Below are 12,780 nucleotides of genomic sequence, written 5' to 3'. Positions count from 1 at the left end.
CCTTTTTACTACTCCATGTGAAAATAATGAAACATTTAATAATGTCTAATAATACTGCACGCAGAATAAAAACAAGTACCACCCACTGTTAGGATCCCCAGAGTACAAATTAAAGGCAAAACACCACACACCACAGAACATTAAGGGAGGGAATGGGACCAAACTGCACTAAACAATAGAAGGATACTTTATTCGTTTCAGTTAATTTATACTGTAAGGAAAGAAAGCCATCCATACTCCTTATATAAAATCCAAAATAATACATCAGTTTGCCAGGCACTCACAAATTGATAGAAGAGGTCGTTTTTTAATTTTTATTTATTATTTATTTATTTAAAAAAAATTTTTTTGGGCTAAATTCAAACCTGTAAGAGTTGTCTATGCTTGGAGGGGAATTCCTTTTTCTTTCTTTTTAGAAACATATGAGGGAAATCTTTATTTTTTATGTTGTGGGTAGAATATTATTGATTTTTTTCTCTTCTTCTATGAAGAAAAATATGCCTGTTATCCATGAGCAACTTTACAAGGAGCTTCCAGATGCACACACAAGTGGCCAAAAAGACATTAACTTGTTTTAAATTTTCTAGTCAGAAACTGGAGCTCCGCTCTCTTACCCAAGAACCTCAGCTCTTTCATGGGACATGCTTTTCATAACACATGCAGTACGGGAGGGCTTTACATATTTGCTAATAAGAAATCAATACTACCTGCCAAATCACGCCCAGAAAATGCTCACCCGGGGGAAACAATGCATGAAATTTGCTCTGTAAATCCTTCTCCTTCGGTCAGTGTCTTGGGTTTCGTGTTCTCGCAGAGTTAAAGTGAGGGATGAGAGAAAACGTGAATCATAGCACGGTAGACATGAGTTTAAAACTCACAATTTTAACAGTAAAGAGAGGAGACAGATATCCCTACGTTGATGTATAACGATGATTCTTGCTATATCGAGAAGCCTGTCAGCTAGAGAGCCCATTTTCTCCCACTTGCTTCTGTACTTAAACGAGTTTTAGAAACCCTGGGTGTCTCTGTTTCCCTGTGTGGAAAATGTAAGTGATACTCGTACTCACTCCAAAGAGCTGCTGTGGCAATCTCTTCCCGGCTTGCTGTCCGGCACAATTCAGAGGCCCAATGTTCATTTATTGATTATATCCTTGTTCTATTGCTTCTTTATCGAGTTTTCTATCAACATCTGCATATGGTACTCAGAATTCACACACTTACAAACAGACTTGATAATAAAGACATTACAAAAGTGGATGATATGTATTGGTGTAATAGTCCAAAGACCAGAGAGTTTATTGTTGTTTGTCTGATCCTGTCTTTACCCATTTTATTTCCACCCTTTAACTTTATTTTACTCTGGATGTTGACTGATACAAATGACACAAATCGCCCCTTACCCCTTGCTCAGATTTGTCAAAGGGAAGTCACCACATAGATACTGGAAGAGTTAAAGGCATGAGGTTACAATTAGTGTTCACTCTGCCTTCTTATTTTGGGGATGTTGAATTCTTTGAGAGCCTTTCCTTTCCCGGACCCCCTCAACTCCTTTCACCATTTCTACTTTCCGTCTAGTAGTTGACAATGCCCACTCATGCTATCTCCGTATGTCAAATCATGTCTTGTTATGCATGCACAAAGTTTTTCTTTTTAAATTATCTTCCTCACGGACTCTGTTAGAATGTATAATTCATTTCTGCTTTGGTTATGGCTGAGACACAGGCTATTGTTTAAAATGATTTAATATCTTACCTTTTCTAATATCCTATGAAAGTTAGAGAAGCCCTTGTGAAATAATAATGAATCTATATAAATCCCAGATAGACAGCAGAAAAAAGTACAACCAATACATTTCACACTGCTGTGAAATTCAGAACAACTGTGGACCGTGTACAAGTGACCTGCAAAGCAATTAATTGTCCGTACTTTCAAACAAAAGTTAACAATGATTTATACACAGTGACCCCTTGTCAACTTAACACACAAATATATCCTTGTTAATCCATAACCTTTTCTTTCTTTTTCATCCCCCAAATCACACATGAGTATCAACAGTACAATATAAACATTTCAAATTTTAAAAGTCCCAGTCCAAAAATTCAGTTTAAAAAGTCTCTTAAAATATTCAGTCGCTTTTAAAATCCAAAGTCTTTGTAGATTTCCAAAATCTCTTTAAAAGTTCAAAGTCTTTTAACTGTGGACCCCTGTCAAAATTTCTTTTTAATATTTTAGTTCAGGAGGGAAGAACCAGGGCCCAGTCACAATCTAAACAAAGCAAATCCAAACTCTAAAATTGTATGTAACTCAATGTCTGGGCTCCACTCATGATTTTCTGGACTCTTCTAAAAAAGTCTGTCTTTGTCTCCTGTAGCACACACAGCTTGTCTTCTAGGCTACACCTGGCTCTCCTCCACTGCTGATGCTATTCTTGGTAGTCATTTATCATTTTCATAATGATGACGTTGCTGCAACTGGGCTGTACTTTTACCAATAAATTCTCTTGGGCCTTCTTCAGGGACTTTAGGCCTGCTATCACAGTGCCAAGCCCCAGCTGCTGTGCATGACACCTACAGACCTTCAAAACCAGTACCATCTGGGTGATCCCTTTATGATTAAGTTTGACTGAAAACATGAGGTACGTCAGTTGCCTCTAGTACACAACTTTTGTGTTCAGACCCCAAGGAAACACTTCCAGAAGTTTTCACCTCAATGATACTGCTTTCTTCTTAATCCCAACTAAGTCTTCAGTTTCAGTTGACCAGCATCCATTATCCCAGCAAAGCAAAGGTTTCACTTTTAGTACTTCTGGTATCTTGTGACGACTAGCTGAGACTTTGTCTCCAGCTAACCAGATCACAGATTCTCAACTCAAAATAGAAGAGATAAGAGTTATCAAGGGATTCTTAATATTCTCTCTGGAACATAAGTCAAGCCTCCATAATCTGCCTTGCTCTCAACATTACTATCTTCCAAACACCCACAGAGCAGCTCACTCAGCTTTGATCACTTAGTGGATTTTCAAGTTCAAAGTTCCAAAGTGCTCCTACAGTTTTCTCCCAAAACCCTTGATCAGGTCTTTCACAATACCCCACTTGTGGTACCAATTTCAGTCCAAGTTATTTTTTTTCCTATGGCTGTGATGAAACACAATGACCAAAGAAGCTTGGGAAGGAAAGAGTCTATTTAGTTATGCTTCCAAGTCACTTTTCATCATTAAAGACAGTCAGGACAGGAACTGAAACAGGTCAAGAACCTGGAGTCAGGAACTAATGTAGAGACCATGAATGGGTAACTGATTACTGGCTTGCTTACCATGGCTTGACCATCTGCTTTAATATAAGAGCCTGGACCTCCAGCCCAGGGATAGCACCACTCACAATGAGAGTCACATTCCATGAGTCACTAATTAAGAAAATACCCTATAGCTGGATCTTATGACCATATTGTGTCAACTGAGTTTCCTTCTTTTCAGATGACTCTATCTTGTGTCAGGATGACATAAAACTATCTAGTACTCACAGAGAGTACAGAGACTAGTTTAAGGGGGTGATCTTGGTATAGGCCCTAAACTAACAGCATAAAATATTTGAAGCTGTCCCTTTGAATGAAAAAGGCAACAATCAGACCATATATTTGAATACTGGGTTCCCAGTTGGTGGAACTATTTGGTAAGGATTAGGAGGGGTGGCTTTATTAGAGAAGGTGTTCATTGCAGTGGTCTTCAGTGTTTCAAAAGTCCATGACATTCCCAATAGCTCACTGTGTTTCATATTTGTGGATCATATGTGAATTTTCAACTACTGCTCCAGAGTTGTGCTTACCATGATGGCCATGGATCACCCTCAAGAACTGTAAGCTCTAATAAACTCTTTCTTCTGTAAGTTGCCTTGGTTATGGTGTCTTATCACAGTAAAGAAAGTAACTAAGACACTAATGCAGCTATATTAAGAAAGTGTTTTCTCTAAGAGATACCTTGAATTAGATTTTAGTCCAAGAAATGGGACTTTCCCCACGGAGTTCCAGTGGATTAAAGAGACATCTGTCTGGAATGGCTTTGACAAGGTAGAGTGGGCAAACTTTATATGTATCATTCAGATACATACAAAATGATCTGGTTCTTTGGTTTACGTGAAAATTGATTTGGACATAATTTGAATATTAATCTCTTCATGAAAACAAATCCATGGAAAAAAATCAGATTTTTCCAAGTCATCTGAAAATTCATATACTTCAAGAAGTCAAGAACACATTTTTAAATATAAATGTGTGTGTGTGTGTGTGTATGTGTGTGTGTGTGTGTGTATGTGTGTGCGCACGCACATGAATGTGTGCACACTACTCATGGCAAGGTGAGAGTCCCAAAGACCAATGAGATACTGACCACATTATCTTTACTGTCCTTTATTTATGAGCCGGTTATTAAATTGTATTTTTCTTTGTAAATAGTATATAATAGAAAGCACAAATTTTCTGGTTTACAGTTGTTTATATTTTAAAGGAATGATACAAACAAAAATAAGATTTTCTCTTGACTATTTTATATAGTGAGTGTTAAGAATAGCTAGCATTAGTGAAAATTGGTTTCTTTCTTTTAGTAAAGCAACAGCAGTTTAAAACTATTGCCAACACAATGGAAAAAAAACACCCTGGGACATGTGGTCATTTTAAAATAGTTTAGACACTTCTGAATACTTAAATGTGGTTTAAATATGGTTTTAAGTGGCATAATTTATTATGAAATTATTTTTAAACCATCTTAATATTATGGTATTTTAGCAAATTCAACCAAGGCAAGAACAAAAACAAACACGGGGCATAAAAATGGGGGGTTGGTGGTGGCGAGAAGAATCTAAAGTGGTTAGGAGAAGTAAATGAACTCGACACAGTGCTTTGTTGTCTGGGTTATGTGGTTAATATCAGTCACACAAATGCTTTTGGAAAATGTCTGCTATGTACATATATGAAAACTATTTATAAACCAGCATACTTTAGGGGATGCATGTACAAAAGCTGTTTATAAATTAGCATATTTAGGGAAGGGGGCTATGCATCTGAGTAGCAGAAGTCTTAGTTCTTTTCTGAACTGCTATAAAGTGACAACGCCCCCGCCCCAAGACCTCATCAACAATACAGGCAAGAGGATCAGCATATTTATTTAGTCTTGGTGGAGTTTGGTGTCCAGTTTCCTGAGCTGTCTTCAGAGAGACTGACTCAATGGGAGGATTTAAAAAATTGTTTCTCCAGCAAAGAAATTGGATAGGGTTTGGGTTTTACTAGGTCCCAAATATCCACTTGTTACAGGCTTAGGAGAGAATATTGGGATTTTGTTAACTCCTACGTCAGGAAGTGAATTCATTTACCGGCCTAAACGGGCAAAATGATTTCAAGAGAATGTGAGTGTACATTCTTAAAGCATCGTCTCTACCCAGAACATACACATTTTTCCAAACAAAAGAATCATATTGTGGTGAAGTATTCACAACAGAGTTCGACCATTTTAACCATCCTTAAACAAACTTACTCTCCCAGTGGTACTTAGTGTGTTGACATGGCCATGCTGCCTGCCTCGGTCAGATCTTCTCGTGGTACAAAACAGAAACCATAGCCATGAACCAACCCTCCTTATAACCCCCTCTCCCAGAGTGTGGCAACCAGCACTCTTCCTTCTATCTCCACGAGGCTGATTCCCCTGTGTACCTTATACAAATAGAGCCACAGAGAATTTGTTTGTTGGTGCCATGTTTTTTTACACTTAGAATGGTGTCATTAACTTTTATAGTGTGTGTTACTACTGATACATAGTAGTGTGCATTAGAGATTCACAGTTTTCTAAAAGGCTGAGTAATGGTGTTCATGTGTGTGCATCCTATACTCTTTGTTCTTCAGTTGGTGAGATGGGGTTTCTGTTGCTGCGATGAAACACCATGAGCAAAAGCAAGTTGGGGAGGAAAGGGTTTACTGGGCTTACCCTTCTACATCATCGTCTACCACTGAAGGAAGGCAGATCAGGAACTCGAACAGGGTAGGAATCTGGAGGTGCTGATGTAGAGGCCATGGAGGGGTGCTGCTTACTGGCTTGCTCCTTATATGCTTGCTCAGCCTGCTTTCTTATAGAACCTCAGACAACCAGCCCAGATATGGGACCATCCACAATGGCCTGGGCTCTCCCCCGTATATCACTAATTAAGAAAATACCTTACAATCGGATTTATGGAGGCATTGTTCTCAGTTGAGGCTTTCTCCTTTCAGATAACTCAAGCTTGTGTCAAGTTGATGTAAGACTTGCCAGCACAGTTGTCCCCTTTGGAACACCGCTGTGGTGGATGTCAGTCAGTGTACAATGCCTGTCTGAGTCTCTGCTTCCACCTCATCTGTGTATGCTTCTTGAAGTAGGATTTCTCCTAGTCGTTCTAATTCTATTGAGAAACTGCCATTCGACGAACGCACTGTTTTGCATCATCGCCCGTGACACCCACAGGCTTGGTTTCTCCACTTTCTGCTAGATCTCTTTATACAGTGTTTTCCTCCTATCTCACCTCTTGCAGCTCCCATGACATCTTGCCATGATTTTGATGTGTATGCCCTTCATTGGACCACATTGAGAGTCTGAAAAGAAAAGAGTTTTAAAGTTTGTTTTAGTTTCAAAGGATGCTTGGCCCACAACTGAAAATTCTTTTTAAAAATTCTATGGGTAAGCTACTATAACTTTATGTTTATGAGGAGTCCTTAAGTCACTGCATATCAGGGGAAGAATCAACTTACTCTAGCTACTCTTTTAAGTAAAACAATGAGAGACCGTTGCTATCAAATAAACACATTCTGCTGTTAATTCGAGATCTGGAAATGCCAGCGAGAAGCAGTCTCCATTTTAAAATGTAAATTATTGTTATTTTAAGAAAGAAGAGGTAATGACAATTCAAGGAGGCTATGGAGGGAGCTCATCTTCTCCATGCAGAGGTCTTTATTAATCTCGTAGTTAAATAGTGGGATTACCGCTCGCAGGAACCAGAAGAACATTTAAAGCAAGACATGTAGATGGTTTGGAAACAGATTGTCTAAGAAGGAGCATTTTGGAGAAATTTTGCTGCTTGAATGCAGGAGGGTTATTCTTTTCTCCGGAATCCTTCCGTTTGATCAGAGAAGGCTTTGCGGTGATATTCCCGGAGCTCACGGTCCTTATGCTGTGAGCAGAGGAGTCTCAACGCTTTTCTCTGAAAAGTAGTTTCATACTTCCTTTTCCAAGACAGTAAATTACCCAAACAAAAGTAACATGTGTAGTTTGCTGGAGGCCACATAAAGAAAGGGAGAAATGTGTTTGCGCAGCAACAAAAGACTGTGGCTTTATTGGCAACACCATCAAAGCTAATCCATTTGCTTGCCAAGCCAGTGTGAATCCATTGCAAGATGTGTCAAATCTGCTGGAGAAATGGTTTTTTTCTGGAGCACCCACTTGCAGACCATGGCTCTTTCTCCAAGCCTGGGGTTGGGACGGAGGGGCTTTTAAGACCGAGCAGGGCTGCTTCCTCTTCAACGTTCCCCCTCTTTTAGAAGTCACATGTGTAACTAACAAGTTCCATTCTTGTTGGCCAGTATTTTCTTTTCCTATCAAATTACCGAAAAGACTGACTCTGGGAAGCCTTATTAATAGCCACTCCGAGGCTTAATGAGATGACAAGTTAAGGGCTGCTTCTCTGCTACTTTGGACCCTGTTAATCTACCTACTAGAAATGTGCAAGGGATAAAAAGGCATTTTGGAGAATTAATAGAATATATTCCAAATTAGAGAAATCCTGCCTCGGTCTTATGATAACACATGCTAAGTCTATGCAGAGGAGACGCTGCAAGTCCACAGCGATCCTAGTCGACTTCCATTCAAAGAGTCTGCAGTGTTTCTTAAACTCTCATTTAAAGACACTGAGGAGCGCACGCTGAAGCTCTTTTGCTTATGAAGATAAACTATTATACTGCAGACCACCAAACACCTTGTTACCTCTTGTTCCTTGGCAGCAAGCCGCAGTGGCATAAACCAGCAGGAGAAACAAGAGCACGGAGTCCTGACAACTCTTGACTTTGAAGCTGAACCTAGAGGGTTAGACACTTAGCACTTTTCTGTGCTGCAGTTTGAAAAAATCACTGTTCAAGGTCTTCTACTATTTTGATCCAAAGTTTATTCATTTCCTTAAGATGTGTAGGGACAATCAGAGTTTCAGAGAATTCGCAGGACTCTCAGCTAACTTAGCTTGGGGAGCTGACTATAGGTTTCAACTCATACAGTGCATTTCAAACGTTTTTACATGAACCTTCTAAAGATATGCTCAAGTAGTTTGTATGTTTTGACATCTTCCGCTTTTCAGTTAGGCAATAAAATACCATATTTCCCAATGTTTAACAGTTCTATATTACATGTTACTTTAGGTATAAAACCCAGGTAAAATAAAACATTTTTCTTCTCACCATGTCAGGTACTACTATTACATTCCATTATGAAGAATGATATCTAAGGAAAAGGGACAGCACATGTTAACATAGATGTTTTCTTCTTTGTGTTGGACTCTGGCTTTCAAAGCCAGGAAGAAAATCAAGAAGTCACTGAGGGAAAATGTTGGGCACTAATTTTATTTCACCAAATAAAAGTAAAATATGAAAGTTTGTTATGAACTTAAAATACATACAGTGTAATGTTACACTTCTATCTCAAATGAGCTTCTTAAACTATACGTGTCTTGTAAGTACACTGTATACACAGGCTTGAAGACTTTTTCTTTAAGTAGTTCTGAAATCTTGTCATCGCAGAGAAATACTGAGAAGAAACATATAAAAGGATTCGTTTCATAGTCTAAGAGTTATGTTTCGCTGTCTATATGAAGTGGGTATTAATAATAGCTGAACAGTTTCTCATGGCTTAAATTTTTCCTTCTTGATTATCCATGTAACAAGTGAGTTGGATGTCTGTAAATATTCTCTTCCTATTTTCAATTTGTTTCTAAAGACGTTCAATTTGTGAGCATGTGAGCATACTTATTTTGAAAGGAAGCTATTCAAAAGAGAAGAAATATATGAGTTTATAAGAACACATTTGTCCCATTAAAAATGTCCTATCCAGTGTGTATGCCTGTTAATTTAGTCTCCCTAAGATTTTTTACATTTAATCATGCTCAAAGAAGTATCAGGAAAAAAACAAAACAAAGCAAAAGTGAATACCTGTGCCATTAAGGCAGAAGCAGGGACTGTTAGGGAAGGAGGAATGAGTAGGAATGGTGGCATAAGGAGATGGAGGGACAGGGAGGGAGGTAGATGAGTAGGCTCCATGTGCACTGAAGTGCCTTGATGAAACGCTGCTTTGTATATTAACACTGATAAAGACACTGTGACTTTGCAAATGTATTGTTCTTGACCGTCCCATCTCACTTAACCCAGATGCCTTAATTAATTTCTTCCTGATATTTGTCTTAAAAACAAGCACAGGTAGGGGTTTCCTATAGTTAAAGCCCAGCTTAATAGGTCAGTATTCCTTTAGGTACTCTGGCTCCGTAGTTCCCTCTGCTTTCCACACAGTCTATGAATTACTCCCACTGCTGGTGTGATCACTGACTCCACATGTTGGTTTCAGCCGATACAGAAGATCAGTTAATGAACGCAAGAGTTTGAGCAATTACATTAAAAGCAGTGGAAACACACTAATAACCTGAGTCAGATATTTTTATTCATCACCACATTTGAACATTAACCGATGCCTACAAGGTAAGTAATATTAAATTTAACTTGTTACACAGGGAAAGGGAAGCTTCTCCCGTCCTCACAGCTTGCAAAGGGAAGTACAGAAAGATGCAAGCCCAGTTCTGCAGCACACCTGAGTCCATCTGCACAGGTCCATCCCCGTGGGGACAGAAAACAGCAAATTACCAGAATAGCAGGGACACACCAGCTTCTGAAGTGCTCCTTGGGTGCAGTGGATGTCCCGATGACAGAATGATGAAGAATTTTGGCAGGAGTGAGAAGGAGAAGCAAGCAAATTTATCATTAAAGAATTTTACCAAACGGAGGAGACAGTGAAGCAAGACACTGATTTCCACATTTCAGTGATTTAGTTCTAGCATTGTACGAAGGAATGATCACACAGACACCTTGTGACTGCTTTGGTCACTGGGGAGAATGGGACACTATAGCTGCCCGAACATGTCTTACCCCTTACTCTTGGGCATGATACAAAATGGGCTCAATGTAAAGAGGTAGGAAATGGCCTTTCATTTCCTGGCTGGAGCAACAGACTTGAGAGTAGAACCAGAGTGCTCTAAGGAAGCACTGATATCTAGAGATGCTGAGAACTTGACCTTTGAGAGGCCAGAGGGTGGAAAGACCAGATAACAGAATAGATTCAGACAAGATTCTAGACATTCTTGTGTTACTATCATCTACTTCCCAAGGCAAAGAATTTATGAGGAGACATGAAATTGGAGGGATTTCATCCTGGAATGTTGGTGAAACAAGGCACTCTGCTGTTGCTTCCCTTCCTATACACATGGTATAGAAAGTTTCACTTACTCTTTTGGAGGAGGAAAGTTTCTTGTGACTTAGGATAGTTAATAACCACACCAAAGTCACGATGACCTAGAAAAAACTACCAAGAATCACCGAGTACAAAATACAGAGGTGTTATGGGAAAAGACTTGTTACGTAAAAACGTAAAATGAATAGTTGTAGAAACATGAACATAATGACAAAATACCTTCCTGTATAAATGTCTTCAGACTGCAGTGGATATGAGTTACTAAAGACAAAACAAAGCTACTCTCTGTTCACGTATCAAGTTGTCACTCAAGACTGTACAAGTATTTAAAGCACAAAAAAGAAATATGAGAAAATAAGCAGACCAAACAATTTATTTAGAGGTCATGTACTATACATGTTGAATGTTAACATTAGAAATATAATAGTATTAGGATGAAATCAATAGATGAAATAGACAGCAAAAATCAAACAGGCTGCACAAAGATTTCTTAAGACTAAAGGTAAAAATTATGCACTGAAAGACAAGTTTGCTTCCAACAAAGTTGAAAAAATGGGGTTGGGGGGGTAGTAGTACTAATATGACTTGCCCAAATTCCCTCACAAAAGGGAAAGGAATGTGTAAGTTATCTTCAAAAAAGAAAAGTTTATGGGAGAGAAGAAGAAGAAGGAGGAGGAGGAGGAGGGGGGAAAGGAGGAGGGAGAGGAGGAGGAGAGGGGAGGGAGAGGGGAGGGAGGGGGAGGGAGAGGGGAGGGAGAGGGGAGGGAGAGGGGAGGGAGAGGAGGGAGAGGGGAGGAGAGGGGAGGAGAGGGAGGGGGGAGGGGAGGGAAGGAGAGGGGAGAAGCAGGAGATAGAGTGAGCACAAGATATCACTATTACAGCAAGTAACTATAATCATAAAATAACATTTTACTTTTTGGAACAAGAGATGTTTATATTTATGCAAAAAGGGATTGTTCTGTAAGTTTCATATTTCTGACATTTGTGGATAATGCTTACGTGGAAAAACATCATTAGTGGAAAAAACTCATACTTCCCTTTCTGGTAACAGTAAATAGAGTGGAGGTCATTGCTTGAAAACTCATGACCAAGAATGTACAACTATGTATGCATCTATAGTTATATTCATATCTGATTGGATGGCATGAGGACAATATTAAATCACACATGTGAAAACACAAAATGTTGCAATTTTATGATCTTAGGGGAAAGAAACAATGGAAGGAGTAGAAGGAGAATGGGAAAAATATTGTATTAAGAAAGCTCCACCATTCATGACATATTCCCATTTAATGACACATTACAACCAAACTATATATATATAATATATATATATGTATATATATATTATATATAATATATATATACATGTGTGTGTGTGTGTGTGTACATAAAGAAGCTTAAGAAAATTATCAGAAAAATATTTCTGATGGGTAACTGTTTTATAATAAATGTTCTAAAAAGGATGAAATATATTCTAAGCATCTTAATTTGGCCGTGGCATTTTGTGACAACTCTACCTTGCCCTTTACTTTTGGTCATCAGTTTGGCAAAAAACAAAACAAAACAAAACAAAAATAAACAACACAAATCTTTTAAGATAGCACAATTACTTGTGTAGAGATTTCAGTGGAATTAAGCATTCAGTGAAGCCCTACCCGTATACATTCATGCTCCTTCTTGGTATCTCTAACTGTAGGATAGTCCTTAGGAAAAAGGAGGTTCAGTGAAGAGAGCTGGAAGCGAAGGCTTTGGCGGAGTCTTTTCCTTTAGGATAATTTCAAGATCCTTCCATGTTTATTACTAGTTCCTTATGTTGGCCAATAAGGAAGCACACAGACTGAGGCTCTATAAGGGTTGAACTGGGAAGTTTCACAGGGGACAGGAATGAAACGAGATTTTCAGAAGAGCATGATGCAAGATCCTCTTATGGGATCTTATCTGCAACTACAGTTGTTAAATGCCAGGGAACTATATTTCCAATTTGAAATATGCCAAATGGTCAGCTTCAGTTATTTACATTCAAATCCAGTATCATTTTGTTTCCTATTTGAAAGTTCCTAAGGAACTTGCATTCCCTTACCTGGGCATCATATGAAAACACTGCCTACCCTCATGTGTTCACAGAGCTTACCACAGAGTAGCTGCTTGTTAAATGCTGTGTAAATTTGCATTGGGGCAAGTAGCTTTTCCTTTGAATGAAAACACATCCACGTTTTGGAAAAGCTTCAAGATATTCTTGTCTACCTTTCTAATTCTGATCATTTTCTATA

Source organism: Rattus rattus, chromosome 4 (assembly GCF_011064425.1).
Source record: "Rattus rattus isolate New Zealand chromosome 4, Rrattus_CSIRO_v1, whole genome shotgun sequence".
NCBI classification, from domain to species: Eukaryota; Metazoa; Chordata; class Mammalia; order Rodentia; family Muridae; genus Rattus; species Rattus rattus.
Note: the sequence above shows the minus strand (reverse complement) of the source record.